Source organism: Toxorhynchites rutilus, chromosome 2, assembly GCF_029784135.1.
Source record: "Toxorhynchites rutilus septentrionalis strain SRP chromosome 2, ASM2978413v1, whole genome shotgun sequence".
NCBI lineage: Eukaryota > Metazoa > Arthropoda > Insecta > Diptera > Culicidae > Toxorhynchites > Toxorhynchites rutilus.
The window spans coordinates 63596350-63613104 of record NC_073745.1 but is presented as its reverse complement, the minus strand read 5'-3'; the positions used below and the strand labels follow the sequence as shown (position 1 = coordinate 63613104).

General features: G+C 37.0%; 1 protein-coding gene across 3 annotated transcripts in view; it reads left to right on the top strand.

Annotated features, from left to right (window-relative positions):
* The window catches only part of LOC129769915 (heterogeneous nuclear ribonucleoprotein L), a 638502-nt gene that overhangs the window by 507663 nt on the left and 114084 nt on the right, over window positions 1–16755 (top strand). The gene's annotated exons all lie outside the window — the stretch shown is intronic.

Genomic DNA, 16755 nt, shown 5'->3' with positions numbered 1-16755 from the left:
TTTGTACTGATCGAAAAAAAACAGTGACACAAGTGTATCGATACATCATGCGTGATCGAAAGTTATAGTCCGTTCCGAATGAGGTTTGGCTTGATGTGAACTACGCTGAGCCGAATCGCTTCAAATGTTCGGATTTTCGATTCGTTTGAAATATAAAACAAGGGTTCATCGTCAATTGACATTATCTTCTCATTACTATTACTATCCAGATCCATAATTTAGGACTGAGATCCCCGAAACCGGAATCTTCTGAAAGTGGAATCTCTGGTGCTGGTGCGAAAAACTCAAAAAGATTCAGAGATTCCGAATTTACAAATTCAAAGATCAAAATTTTGGATTCTAGATTCAAATTCCAAATTCAAATGTAGATTCCAGATTCAAGATTCAGATTGAAAGTCTTCGATTTCAGGAACTTCAAACCAGAGATTCCATATTCATACTCCATTTTCAATAATTCCAGTTTGGAAAAATCTAGACCCAGAGATACCAGATTCTGTGATTCCAGCTTCAGATTATAGATTTCGATTCCAAATGGGAAAACTTTGATTTTGAGATTTAGCATCCAATAATATTGGATCCAGAAAGTCCGATTTTAGGAATTCCAAATTCAGAGATAACAAATTTAGAGTCAACGAGTTCAGAGACTTCAGATTAAGAGATTCCAAATTGAAAGATTCCAGATTCCGAAAGTCACGCTCTAGGGATTGTCATTGTCAAAAGATTCCGGTTTCGGCGATTTCAAACCTAAATTGTAAATCTAAATTCCAGCTCAAGATGTCAGATTCAGAGATTCGGATTTAATAAATTCAAAGATCAAGATTTAGGATTCCGCATTGAAATTCCATATTTGAACTCTAGATTTTTCCACATTATGATTGTAGATTCAGAGATATCGGTTTAAGAGACATGTTTATTTTGAGAAATAATAACCCGAAAACGAAAAACAACACCTTTCTGATTTTTGGATATGTTATGTGAAAAACCTGAGCTTTGAAGAAAAAATATAAAAAGAGCGCTATGTCCTTTAGTCCATGAGTACAATAAACAATAAACAAACTACAACCAAAAATTACGAAAATAAAATCCATTTTATTGTGATTGTAATTTTTTTGTAATATTTTGAATTGGTCTAGTACAAGGTTTCTCAAAGTGGTCGATATTGACCCCTTGGGGTCGATCTCGGTTTCCCAGGGGTCGACACAACCGAAAACTGATTTTGGGGGTCGACGAGGTCTAAAAATCGACCCCTATTAATTAACACAAATTCTCATTTGAAACTTTCAAGATACTGTCTAAGTTATATTACGTGAATCAACTTGTTATAAGAATGACTAATATTTAAGTAGAATATATAAGGTTGAGGAAAAAGTAATCCGTTTTCTTTCGTAAAATTCAAAACATTATTTAAGATATTTAGGATTGTCCGATTTGGGTCAAATATACACCGTTAGGTTTTATATTTTGTTGGCATCTTGAAAGTAAAGGTAACGAATAACAGTGAAAAACTGTAGTGATGGATTTTCACAATATTCTCTTGATCCCAATTTCTTATCACTCAGGAAGTTTTGCAATGCGAGAAAAAGGTAGTAATCACTTATTGCCAGGTTTGGACTGGATGCAGTGTTACTACTCAACCAACCTTACGGAGTTTCTGGTGATTCACTATAGACATGTGTGGCCTTGCGTTATCCTGATGGAAAACAACACCTCTACTGTTGGCCAATATTGGCAGTTTCTGGCCAATCCCTAGCTTCAAACAGTCTAGTTGTTGATAGTAGACATCTAAATACATCTAAATAGTATAGTATTGGGCATATGGAAGTAACTCATAAATGACTCTCTTCAAGTCCCATTAAATACACAGTAGAACCTTCTTAACCGTTAGTCTTGATTTGGCCACCGTTTGAGCAAATGGTTTAAAACTGTTTTATGGTCGATCTTCGATTCTGTGATTTTATCGACAATTTCGACGACAGGCCTGTTTGTGCGAGGTGCATCTTTAACATCAAAAATTCCTGAACGTTATCGACAAAATCAAAAGAGCACGTAAATAGCTGTTACATTATCGGCACCGTAAACACCATTTACATTATCAGCGGCTTGGCTTGCATTTTCCCCTTTTCAAAGAGAAACTAAAAAAACTCACAACTGAATGGAACAAACTAAAAACAGCAAAAGATTTTTTAAGTGTGAAATGTCACCTTCACATCGAGCCTAAACTTGAAATTGTATGATCGATGTCACGAGAGATATTTATCACTGAAGCCAGCTATCGAGAAAATAATGGATTTCTCGATCCCCAACCTAATATTATTGCTGCACTTTTCAGAACCTCAACAAGGCTCATCGACATAAGTTTATTAATTTATAAAAGATCAGAAAATCGGCAAGTAAAAAAGCGTCATCAAGCGAGATAATGTGTGTACAAGTCCTTCAGGCACATTTTGACTTGTGCTATATTTGGCTAATATACTCGATTAAATAGAAGGTAGTCATGATCAAATTCGAGTCCAAACATGCTCCTTTTATTTTGCTGTATTATATACTTTTCTGCTGTTTATGAAAAAGTAACAGAGTAGATACCACGACATGTTTTAATATTTTACTATTTTTTTAATAACTACAGGAAACAGGTTACCAAAAAGTTATAAATGTTCGATTTTCTTCGTTTTCTTTTTTCGCGAAGTATTACAAAAGGATTTTCCTAAGAGGATTGAGGATATCCTAAATTTACAATTCCCTCAATCAATAATAAATCCCTACAATATCACAACCATGGAAGAAGCCGATGTCAATGATATAAGAAGAGTTCATTACCTTCTGCACAGATGAGGAGCTTAAGCAGAGGCTCAACCAATGTTATCAGAAGTGCTGGTTGCAACGCAAAATTGAAATACAGTATTGTGGAACATTGTTGAAAAATATATTAGACTGTCAAAAAAGTCCTGCGGTAGTTTTTTTGAATTTTCATTTGTTCATAAAATTAGTTACAATCATCTGTTTCAAGTCAAATATGTGCCGTTTTGTTCGATGGCTTGTTCCCAACGAGATGCCAACTTCATAATACCCCTGTTATTGAAGCTCCCTTCCTTATTGGCAAAAAAATTATAGGATGTTGTGTCCAAGATACGACCGCATTGTTGACGTAGAACTACGCTGTTATTTTATATAGGTCGCTTGTTTATACCTTCGGATATTATTCTAAATTGCTGTGAAATTTTAGAAACAACTGCTTAGTAGAATAATCTTTGAAACAGTATTGCCTCAAAGGAATCGCACCTCTAGGCATCGTTCGTACAACGTCAACCAAGCGCCAAACAAGCGTTCGCCATAGCATGCATACAGAGCCATACATTGGTGGCTTGAAACTACTAGGAATATAAACACTCATCATTTTGCGCTATTCTCAAAAGAAACGTTTCTGTTAATATTACTGGCCTCGAAAAAAGTTTCATTACTTTCTAACGCTCGAGAGAAGCGCAGCTGTCACCCTTAGTGGAGGAAGTTTTGCTACTAGCAAGCGAAACCTAATCACATACAAAATTCTAGAACGACATCTACTTTCTTGGCGACTAAACAAGCGAAATAAACTCTTTTTGTTAATAACAACCTCGAAAACAGTAGCAATGCTTTATTATGATCAATATTAGCACAAATGCAATCCTAGTTGAAGGCAGTTTTGCGACTGGCACGCGAACCCAAATAACTTATAACATTCCAGTAAGACATTCAAGATGCTTGGTATTCCCCAAATAATTTTTCGGCGCACAACCTTCACGCTTGCTTCGCCATAACGTCAGTTTAATGCATTGATGCATTCTCAAAGACACCAACAAAGCTCTTATGATGACGGAAAACAAACAATGTTAAACTGCTTGGAAAAAGACTGAATTATGCCACACAGCTTGTACTCTGATGTAACACCCATCGATGCGTATTCGCTGATGAGTTTATCAAGAGCGACCGCCTTCACAACCAGCGGGGGGAGCTTGATTTTGGTTGATGCCTGGGTAATAGCGTTTACATTTTCGACCGACGCGCCGAAATCGCCTATTTTGCTGTTGTTCGATGCGGTGTCACACTCGCGAAGGCTCGGTTCAGTGCGAGCGCTTTTCACTGCACCAACATCGCGTGCATAATTAGACGAAGCTTGCCTCGAAATTTTATTGCCTCGGCAATGCGTTCATTTTTTGCAGGGCTCGAGACTGCCTTCCTCTTTCTTCTTCTTGCTCATCACACACTACGCGGAACGTCCAATTTATGACGCGGAAAGAAAAGCACACAATACGAATAACGCGAATAACGAACAGAAAAACCGAACGACGATATCCAAATTGGATTACCACTGGTGGGGTCCAATCTTAGATCGAAATGCAGCGAAAGCAAAGTGAACTGGATTGCTCAACAGTCCGATGCCGAATGAAAGTTTGCCTCAGCGTGATCCACTGTTTATACACTAGGCAAGTATTCCCCTTCATTCTTCTACTTTTCCTTTGTTCTCGGAGACTTTAAATCCTACGATTTCTCCTCCGTTGGTCGTCGATAAGTCTGCTCGTTATTGATAGCTCTGTTCGGGAAAGCACACAAATGGACAGCACAAATGTATGGGAAATGGAAACGCTTAAAGCTTTCATGAATTTTAACCATTTACAAACCAGGGGATTCTAATGTATAGCATATTAAACAAATCTTACGGAATTTCCGATTCGTTTAGCATGTTAATCGCCAAAATCCGTTCGCGGCAAAAATAGTTCTTAACGTTAACTTTATTTCATAAAAACGTGACCTGTTTTCTGATTTGGCACCCTTAATGAAAGGCCAATTTCCACAGGCCTCTTTTGTGGCTAACTTCTGACTACCTAGCTCGTTCGCCATGGACAAAAACAGGTGGTAGTCACTTGGTGCAAGGTCCGGACTATACGGCGGATGCAAAAGAACCTCCCATCCGAGCTCCCGGAGCTTCTGTCGCGTCACCAAAGAAGTGTGTGGTCTGGCGTTGTCCTGATGGAAGACAATGCGGCCTCTGTTTATCAAAGATGGCCTCTTCTTCATGAGTGCTACCTTCAAGCGGTCCAGTTGTTGGCAGTACAGGTCCGAATTGAGCGTTTGGCCATAGGGAAGCAGCTCATGATAGATTATTCCTTGACAATCCCACCAAACCCACAGCAGAACCTTCCTGGCCGTTAATGAGGGCTTGGCCACCGTCTGAGCCGCTTCAGCGGGCTTCGACCACGACCGTTTGCGCTTCACGTTGTCGTAAGTGACCCACTTTTCATCGCCAGTCACCATCCGCTTCAGAAACGGGTCGATTTTGTTGCGATTCAGCAGCGATTCACATGCGTCGATACGGTCAAAGATGTTTTTTTGCGTCAACGTGTGTGGCACCCATACATCGAGCTTCTTTGTGAATCCAAGCTTCTTCAAATGGTTAATAACGGTTTGATGACTTATCCCCAGCTCTTGGCCGATGCTACGGCTGCTACTATGCCGGTCTTTCTCGGCTAATTCAGCGATTTTGTCGCAATTTTCGACGACAGGCCTTCCGGAGCGTGGCGCATCTTCGACGACCTCTACACCAGAACGAAAACGTTGAAACCATCGTTGTGCGGTGGAAATGGAAACTGTATCGGGTCCATAAACTGCACGGAAATACCGCAGGACTTTTTTGACAGCCTAATATTATAGAATTTCCATCTTCATATCTTCTTTTTGAAGAGGGTTCAGTGTGGTTACAAACATTTTGACAAAACAAAAAAAAAACGTTTGAAAATCAACGAACGAGGGGTTCAACTCACCAATATTGAACCGGATTTAGATAGATTGGTAGAAAATTACCAATGTCATCCATCACACTAGGTTTTTTTTTATGTTTTTTGTATTTACTTTACGATATTTTTTTAATAATTACCTACTTATAATTATTAACTACACTTGATATTTACCGATATTTATGTCTATTTATTTTGTAGAATTTCGTTGAGAAAATGATGTCTAATTATTAAACCCTGTTTAAGGTCGTGGCAACTATATTGGCACCCACAAAATTATTATTTCAATATTTTTCTTAACCAAAGACTTCTAAAGCTATCTGGCAATACTCCATTTTTTCAGGATTGCTAAAAATTTACGATATTCGTTTGCGAGTCATTTTATGTAGAAAACTAATTTTATGTAGAAAAACTAATCTACTGTGTAAGCTCATGCAGGTTTTTCAATAAAATAAATGGTGTATTTGATGAAAAATTAAAATCGTGAAAATGATGAAAAAGTCTATAAAAAAATGTTTTTTCGCTGCACTATAAATATTTTAGTTTGTGCATAACCGAATGCGCAATAACTGTGAGCTGTAAGCAATCTGACAATCAGTGTTTTTGGGGTTAACGGGCAGTGGCAACTATATTGCCACGATTTTTTTCAACTTTTTCAATAGTTTATTTTGTATCAAAGGTTTACGTTCTCTGAAGTTTGAGTCGATTCCTTGCCTAGTTTCCTCGGCCTTCCAAAGGGTGAAATTTTTGGCTTGTTACGTATTTCGTATATTTCAAGAGGTTTGGCAATAGGGGTCTGAGGTATTACTTCATTTTGTCCGAAATAGTTTGAGAATCCCTGGTGTATAATAGTTCAAAAGTTATAATTTTTTGAAAAAAGTCATTTTTGAAAAAAAAAGAAAAAGGAAAAAACTGATTTTTCGAGCAACCCTAAAATAGAAATGGGCGCCCTAATGGAAAAATAAAAAATATGAGTCTAATATTTTGCACTCAGAAAGAAAACTACGATTTTTCACGAAAACCCGAGAACTACTTTCGGTTCGACATGGAATGGCTGATATATTAATTTTTAATTGTTGTTTAACTTTCCTTATTGTGTTTGTGTTCATCAGGAAATAAGTCAAAACATTATTTTTTTCATCAAGGAATTGTGGAACTTGTTACATGGTTACTACGGAAGAAAGGAAAGAAAAAGAGAGAGAGAAAAGAAAAGAAAGAAACCAAGGAGTAGAAAGAATGGAGAGAAAAGAAAGTAAGAAAATGAGGGATAGGTAAGAGAGAAATAAAGGAAAGAAAAGAAATAAGGAAGAAGAGAAAAGAAAAAAAGGAAACAAAGAATGGAAAAAACGAAAAAAAATTAGAAAAAAAGGAAGAAGATAGATAGAAAAGAAATGAAAGATATAAAAAAGATAACACAAGGAAATGAAGCATTTCATTCAATAAAGAAATCTAAACAATAATGATATGAAATTATATAATTTTGTTCCATATTGAATTTGGCTACAAAATTTCCATGTCAGCAAATTTTATTCACGTCTCTCGCGTTCCGTCAATAATCTTTCAACGCGTTTATGAATTCTGACGAAATTTTTACCGTTAGGTATACAATACTTCCAGATCAAAATATTAGTTTCTTGGCACGACTACCAGAGGCGCTACAGTAGCTGAAAAGAATCGACCAAATACTAACTGGAACAAACTTAAGGAATGTTTCTGGTATTACACTATACGGTTTTTATTTCAACTCGATCATCAATGTCAATGTGATGATCGAGTACAGTTACATCGTTTTATATAGGCTTGCATGTTTTGAAACATTTCCTTACCCTGAATGAAGAATTTTCAAAAATCATAGAATTATTAAAAAAAGAGAAACCCTAATTTGCAACATCTCCAAATGTATTGTACCGGGCAATAGCTGTCATGTCCACTCCTACGACTGACTCAGGGAGGATCCTGCTTACGGCGGTAAATTAAATTTCATCCAACTGCATCTGACCGTCTGCCAATCAGACCGCTTCCAAGACGTCGTGAGGATGTGCGAAAGGGACAGATGACAAACGGACCCTCGACAACAACAACAACGGCCACTAGCACAAGCAGCCGGTTCGTGGGAGGGGAAAACTTAAATGAAAGGCGGAGTTTTCCGCCATTTCTGGTGCCAAAAAATTAAATGAAACGTGCGAAAAGCAGATGAGAATTATTCATTTGGTGAAAACGAGTGGCAAAAAAAGGGTGGGAGAACGAAATAGAGAGAAAAAAAAATGCAAATGAAATTGCTCTAAAGCATAATTATGGGTGATGGTGGGGAATTAAAAACAATTAATTCACACTTTCCTCCCTGGCATAGAGCTGATTCAGCGCAATGGAGGCGCATGGTGGTTGGTTTCTTGAAGACCTTCTGAACTCGAACGTGGCTCATAAATTCAATTTGTCATAGCTGCGCGATGAAACGCTTGAATGAATTTTAAAACAGCTGATGTTTTTCGTTCTCCCGATGCTGACGAGTCGCACCTGTTGAACGAAAGCATATGACGTGTCGTAAAACATCATGTTCCACTGGCTGACTCTATAATACCGCCATCATCTTCTCCGTAGAGTGGTGAATGGAATTCGAACGAAAACCATCTGGGATCTGGCAGAATTGAAATCCCGGATATACGCTATTCGACGCATGACAGACAGAGCGCCGACCGCCAGCAGCTCCATTGGTTCCATCCGTTGGGTGGTCCTTTGGAAGCACACTTTCGCACCAAATGTCTGAGCGTGACACAATTCATCATGATTTGTGGTTTGTTTTCCCGAAACTATCCGTGTCAGATTTTCTCCGTGATCAAAGATACTCTGCGTGTGAAATTTACGATTTGTCCCACCGGTCGGAAAATTTAAGTTTGAACTGCCACTTGCCCCACTTGGACGAAAAAATGATACCATTTAAAATTCTTTCGAAAACCAAGCAGCGGGAAACTTTTTTCGAACCGCTGTTCCAAGCAAGAACAACCAATCCATCCCCGAATGGAAATCCACGGAAGAATCCAGCAGTCCCGGAATTATAATACCCTATTCATCCCCCGAGCGCGATTTGTTTTACGACACATCGATAAGTCACGGAAGTGCATTTCGCGAAAAAGTTTCCTTCCGTTTTTTTTGTTTTGTTTTCACTCGCACAACTAGCGCACAAGGGAATAGATTTTTGCATCATCAACACACACACATCCGGTCCGTTCGAATCCGGTTGAAGTGCCACTTTGGTGGGAAGGTAGTTTCGGATGAGAAAAACAAAACTACCGTGCTGGAGGATCGGGATTGCGAAGAACGAATGCAAAAGTTGGATGGGATTTTTTTTGATCTCGCTTTTTCTCGCTTTTTTGCGCACACAAAACTGAAACGAAAGAAAGGATCGCGGAAGTTGGTTTGCACACTGCTGGTACCGGTGTTCATGGCTTTTATTTGTTTTGTAATAGGGTTTATTTCTTTCGGCTTCTACTTGATGAAAATAAAAGTTGAGCGTGGGAAATCAGACAGTTGCAGAAAAACGAGATTGGGTGAAAAATGCTAATAATAACGTGTTTTTCGACCTACAATAGGTAAGAGTAATCCTCTGTTGTGAATGAATTTTCAAAGCGGATGGAAAAAGACAAAAATGGCGCGTCGATTATGGGATAAATGTATCCTAGCGAAGTTAACTCTTTGGAAGTAAGCGAACGCATTAGATTTTCGAGAGAATTTTTGTTTCCGGGGGCATGAATAAAGTTAATAAAGTCCGTTAAAAACGGAGAGTACTAGGTTAAAGGTGATATGAGTTTTTAGAATTAACTACAAACGTGTAAATTTCGTAACTGTCTCCACGATTAACGAGAATTTTTTTTTTATCTGTATTATAGTGATTTTCAACTCATTTGGCTGGTTCGTCACTTTTACTTCCATTTTTGGAAGAATGTCGGGAGTGAGAATTGAACTCGTGACCTTTAGCGTGAGAGGCATGGATGTTACCACTACGCCAGATCGCATCCACAACGAGAAATTGCATAGTGATTATAGCAGTGTCAAAATTCAGATTTTTCATGATTTTGAAAATAACAAAAGTAATTTTATCATGAAAATACTAAACAGAGTATGACGAATTTCATGCCAACTCGACTGGCTGCTGGCAGCACCATCTCGGATAGTACTGAAACGTTGTGGATGTAAATACATGGGTCATTTAAGCAACTTTGCATACTTGAAATATTCGAAAAATAATTAGACTACTTTTTGGAAAAAGCCAAATTTTTTTTCTTAATTTTTTACAAAATTTTATAACTTAAAAACTATGATACCTACAAAATTCTTATCAAAGGATGAAATGTAGGAAATTAATTAAATTTTCACAAAAAATACCAAAAAATTTCGCTGACAAAAAAAATATTTTAAAAATTAAAATTGATTTTTCTCAAAAACATATTTTTTTTAAATTCCCAAAAATATATATATGAATGGTCCTTACAATTTCCAACAATTTCGTCCATGCATCGGAAGATGGGCACTTTTACAAGAAAAAAGTTTTTCGAACAACTTTTTCATGTTTTTTTTGAAAAAAAATACAACTTATCCTAATTTTGTTTAAAGTCAAGATAGCCATATACTGTATTCGACAAAGTATCAGATCTTGTTGAAGAATAAACTTTTGTCGAAGACATCGATTTCTATATTTTATAGTTTTTGGAATATAAGTCATTTTTGTATGAAGACTCCTGAAAAAAATAATGTTTTGCTCGTAACATTTTTGTGTGTAAATTCTCATGTTTGACATGTTCTTGACATGTTTCTAAATAGAGAAAAGTTAGATGAGCATGTAAATTGCGATAATTTATACATAAAAATGTTACGAATTAAACATTAATACTATTTTTTCAAAGAAAAAAATGAAAAAGTTGTTCGAACTACTCTTTCCATGTAAATGTGTCCATCGTCCGATGTATGGAAAACTTGTTGGAAATTTTAAGGGCTATTTATATCAATTTTTTTCTGAATTTTCAAAGCATATGTTTTCGAATTTTTTGGAAAAAATATTAATTGAAAAAAAAAATATTTTAAAAACTAAAATTCATTTTTCTCGAAAACATATGCTTTTGAAATTCTGAACAAAAATAGATATAAATAGCCCTTAAAATATCCAACAAATTTTCCATACATCGGACGATGGGCACATTTACATAGAAAAAGTTTTTCGAACAACTTTTTCATTTTTTTCTTTGAAATAGAAAATAGTATAGTATAGATGTTTAATTCGTAACATTTTTATGTATAAATTATTGCAATTTATACGCTCTGCTAACTTTTCTCTATTTAGAAACATGTCAAGAACATGTCAAACATGAGAATTTACACACAAAAATATTACGAGCAAAACATTATTTTTTTCAGGAATCTTCATACAAAAATGACTTATAATCCAAAAACTATAAAAGATAGAAAGTTGATGTCTTCGACAAAAGTTTATATTTTAACAAGATCTAAAACTATGTTGAATACAGTATATCGCTATCTTGACTTTATACAAAATTAGGGTTAGTTTCATTTTTTTATAAAAACACATGAAAAAGTTGTTGTTCGAAAAACTTTTTCCCTGTAAAAGTTCTCAATTCTCACGTTTGACATGTTTCTAAATAGAGAAAAGTTAGCAGAGCATGTAAATTGCGATAATTTGTACATAAAAATGTTACGAATTAAACATTAACCCTTTGCGGTCGTTTGTCTGCTCTCACAGCACCACCACAGCAAGGAATCATATTAAAGACTTAATTCAGCGGTTTAATAGTTTACATTTTTTCTAAACGAATTTGAATGTCTGGTGAACTTTTTCACAAATGTATACGGAGTTTCTATGAACCATAGGCAACGGAACTTGGTGTAAACAAACTATTATTAGCGTGGAAAGATAAGAGGATATACTTCAAGGGAAATTAATTCCAACCGCAAAGGGTTAATAGTATTTCTTCAAAGAAAAAAAATATAAAAAGTTGTTGTTCGAAATCCTTTTTCCATGTAAATGTGCCCATCGTCCGATGTATGGAAAACTTGTTGGAAATTTTAAGGGCTATTTGTACCTATTTTTTCAGAATTTTAAAAGCATATGTTTTCGAGAAAAATGAAATTTAACTTTCAAAATATTTTTTTTCAATGATTTTTTTTACAAAAAAATCGTTGATAATTTTTAATGAAAACCAAAATAATTTCCTACATTCCATTCTTTGACTAAAATTTTGTGGGTCTGATAGATTTTTTTGGCTTTTTTAAAATTTTGAGATTTTTCGACTTTTTTTCGGAAAATTTTAACTTAAAAACTATAAGATCTACAAAAAGTTGGTCAGAGAATGAAACGTAGGGAATCACTTAGGTTTTCATTAAAAATTATCAAAGAATTTCTTGGAAAATAATTTCATTGAAAAAAAAATATTTTGAAAATTTAAATTCATTTTTCTCGAAAACATATACTTTCAAAATTCTGACAAAAATAGATATAAACAGCCCTTAAAATTTCCAACAAGTTTTCCATACATCGAACGATGGACACATTTACATGGAAAGAGTTGTTCGAACAACTTTTTCATTTTTTTCTCTGAAAAAAATAGTTTAATATTATAAACTAACTGACCCGGCAATCTTCGTCCCGCCAAACATTAGTTTTTTGTTATCAATACCTTCAAACATTCACGTTTTCTTACTATCCTAAAACCTCAATATGCCTTATTCGGTTTCATTTACTTGAATAATTATTGTGTAATGCAGAAATTTGAGTTTCATTTCTATGGCAGCCTCCCCTTACAGAGGGAGGGTGGAGAGTCTAACCACCATAGAATCATTTATTGCACCCTAAAACCTCCACATGCCTAATTTGGTTTCATTTGCTTGATTAATTCCCGTGTGATGTAGAAATTTGTGTTTAATTTGTATGGCAGCCCCCCTTAGAAAGGGGAGGGGGGTCTCAAACTGTCACGAAAACCTCCCCCGGCCCCTACAACTATTTTTCATGTTGATCGGTTCAGTAGTTTCCGAGTCCATAAGAATCAGAAAGACAGACAGGCAGACAGAAATCCGTTTTTATATATTTAGATAGAAAACAAAATAAACTCTTTCGCTTCAACGTAATTCAAAGTACTAAACAGAACTGGCAGATAGTTTGCCAATAGTGTTGACATCTTTTCGGTTTCTTCTCCCCGACGTTCGACGCCCGTCGGCAATCAATACTGACTCGATAACCACCAAACAAAAAAATTCGCGCGCGTGTGTGTGTGTGTGTATGTGTGTGTATATATGTGTGTGTGTGGGGGGGCTGTCTTACATGCCTCAATAAGAAGCCTTTTTCGATGCTGGTGTTTTCTTGGTCGCCTTCTTTGTGGTACCGTTCTTTTATACGATGGATTCCATTTTGGATTTAGGGGAAATTTTTAACGAACCCGACGCACCAATGGCACTAACGTTCCCTGTGGAACTTTTGCCTTCTCAACGTGAGTATTACTTGCGTCATTTTCATTTGTAGTACTTACTTGAGATTTCTATGCCGGATAACACGCCTCGAATGTATTATGGAGTGGCAAGCTCATGAATACGCGTGATCACAGTGCAAGTCGTAAGAAATTTCCTTGACGAAAATATCCCGACCAGAACGGGAGTCGAACCCGAACCCCCGGCATGTTAATGTGGGACGCTAACCACTCGGCTACAGGAGCACCACTTGTTTAGGAAATATTAACGCACAAAATCTTGTTGCTCCTGCGTAACGCTCTCGTTTTCGAAACTTTGATCTGGCACCCCAGTATATAAATGGAAGACGTAGTCCTACGCCAAGAACATTAAAATAAAAAAAACTTGTATGTATATTCCTGTAAATGGGTTTTCTTTTCCGGCGTGCCGTTTTCCTAACCTTAACGAGCTAAAATCATGAACCGAAGGTGAAGGCCTTTTCTCATACTTGTGTCCGGCTTCGGAACGTTCTGGACAATTATTGTGTTCCCCTAAACAAATAAATTTCTCACGACTAATAAACAAAAACATGTTAAAAAGTTGATGGGTCTGAGCCTAGGGGCACGGACGGTATCTTGACATAGGACTGTGATTGTGTGTAGTAATTGCATTTAAATTGAGTTTTTCATTATTCAAAATCTGTTTTTTTTCTCTTTTGATACATCAAATGGATGCTCTGGAAGAACCGTTTCCTGTATGGACTTGTATCCTTTAAACGGGTTAGATGACATAACGTGGTAGAATTCGGTACACAAACGTTGTAGAAAAACGTACACAAAAATACCATTAAAGCCAATTCTACCCTTCTCTTCTGTTTATTCAATTATGCAGAAGAAGACAAAGAGTCATCATGCATCATTTTTAAACACAAGTCTAAATAGTTAAGACCTAAATAGATATAAGCCTGAGTCAAATCAATCTACAGACTACAGAAATATATTATAGATAATCTCCTTCGTTACCACGTTGTCCGGAACATTGTTAGTAACAACTTTATAGTCCTGTAAGATCGCGACTGCTCAAGCTACCCAGTGGGTATACCCAGGTATGGGCAAAATCGCATCGAAATTCGTTCAACAACACTCATTCACAGATAAAACTCACCCTTCTATTCTCCGTCTCACTTTATTTGAGACAGAAAACATTCACCTATCCTCTTCGCAAAGTTCATTCTCGATTAGAACGCAAAAATACTGTCTCGATTCCGCTCTTCTATTCTCAGAAATTTTTGCATTCCCTCATTTACCTCTCGGAATGATGGTGATAGAATCAAACTGGAAACTTTTGCTTGAGCCAGCGAGTGTCTCTGTAAAATCATTCGTTTTTCACTCAAATAGCAATCATTGAGCCTCGATCGTGGCAGTAAAATATAGGCAGATAGTTGAAATCGAGTTGTTTCCTGTGCACTATTGCAATGACATTTTTTTGTTTCTAGTATGAAACGATCTAAGCCAACGCAAAAGACCATATTAACGCAAGATATTGATGAGCGGGAAGGTGGATTTCATGTGCACTTGAATGCTGACAAGGAAAAGAGTACAAGGGAAAATAAAATCATATATACAATCAGATTCAATCTATTTTGACTCACTTGTTATTTTGTTTCGTGCGATCCTTCCAAAGAAATATTAATTCATTGAATGTTGTTTTCCATTCTTTGTTTTGTTATGTTTTCTATCAGTCCCGAATGAAGATGGTCGGTGAGTGTAAAATGATTCATCGTGCAATCTCACGATTGTTTGCAGCATTCTTTTCGCCATGATTATTCCAAGCAGATACAAGAGTGATTTACAATCAGGTGTGGAGGAATGAGCGAATGAACTTTTCCATACTTGGGTATACCCTTTCGATCTTCTAAATCAGCAGCCATTTCAATTCATTTATTCCATTTTTACATAACCAAATAACATACTCGATATTATGACATCCTGGACCACAATTAAATAAATTGTTAGTAGTGAGACCTACACGATAAAAACATAAATTGAGCACAAATTGATTGGACAACATACAATATAATATAAAGTTAATGCCTAACGGGTGTTAAAAAAAAAATTAGAATTTTTTCAATACCTCTCAGTAACTTAAAAAAAGAGCGTAAAATTTTCTTTCTCCAAGAAAATTGCTCTTTGGGCTACCTAGAAACAGTGGGCGTGTTTGGTTTTGCTAGTTTGAATTTAGTCAAAGCAAAGATGGCGTCGAAACAGCACGTGCTCCGCGAACGCATTGTACGGTTCTACGAAACGCATTTCCGGCAAGGAAAAAAGTTCACGGTGGCACATTTTAAGGAAGAAAATGTACCTGTGAGTACGGTATATCGTATCCTGGGTTCCCTGAACGTAGAGCGGAAGGTCGGAAGTGGTCGTCCTGTGACGATAATGACGAAGCAGAGGAAGACATCGTTAAAGAAGCTGTTTGACAACAAGGACGCAACCAGCCTGCGTGACGCCGGTCGGAAATATGGCTGCTCCCACGTATTGATCCATCGGACCCTCAAGGTGGAAGGAATCGTCTGCAGGAAGAAGACGAGGTCGCTGGAGTACACGGAGGAGCAGATTGAGACGGTTAAATCACAGTGTCGGTGGATGACCAAAAAATACCGCGGGACGTCTTTCGTTCTGGACGACGAAAGCTATTTTCCGCTGTCCAAAACGCATATTCCAGGAAATGATAATTACTACTCCAGCGACAAGTCATCCACACCGCCTGAAGTGAAATACAAGTTCAAGCTCAAGTTTGAAAAAAAAAACTTATGTTGTACATCGCCATTTCCGACCGGGGCATTACAAAGCCTTGGTTTAAGCCGAGCGGTCTGGCAATCAACCAACAAATCTATCGAGAAGAGTGCCTCGATAAAATCCTGCTGCCGTTCCTGAACGAGTATCACGCGGATGGGAAGTACGTCTTCTGGCCGGAAAAGGCGTCTTCCCATTACGCCAAGAAGACGCTGGCGTATCTTGAGGAGAAAAAGATACCGTTCGTGCCGAAAGATCGTAACCCAACAAACTTGCCCCAGTGCCGCCCAATAGAGGATTTCTTTGGCTCACTCAGTGCCCTAGTGTATAAAAACAATTGGAGGGCCTAGGACACGAAGCAACTGACTACAAGAATCCGGAATTGTATCCGGAAAATGGACGTAAGTGCCGTACAACGTTCTTGTGAGAGCATCGCGACAAAGTTGCGTCGAACAGCAGATCACGGCCCTCACCCAAACATTCACTGACATTTTTTTGAAGAAAATACATTATGTTATTAATAAAAAATACTGAAATCGACGAAAAAAAAAATTTTTTTATATGTTATTGAAAAAATTCTCATTTTTTATTTAACACCCGTTATTATCGGTAAATGGAGAATAATTCATTTTACGCATCAACTCAGATTATGAGCTAACGCCCGAATTTAGGCAAAAAGATTGCTCGTTGCGTCAGGGATGAAGCGAGTGGATAGTGCAATCGAAAGAAAACATACCCATTTGGTA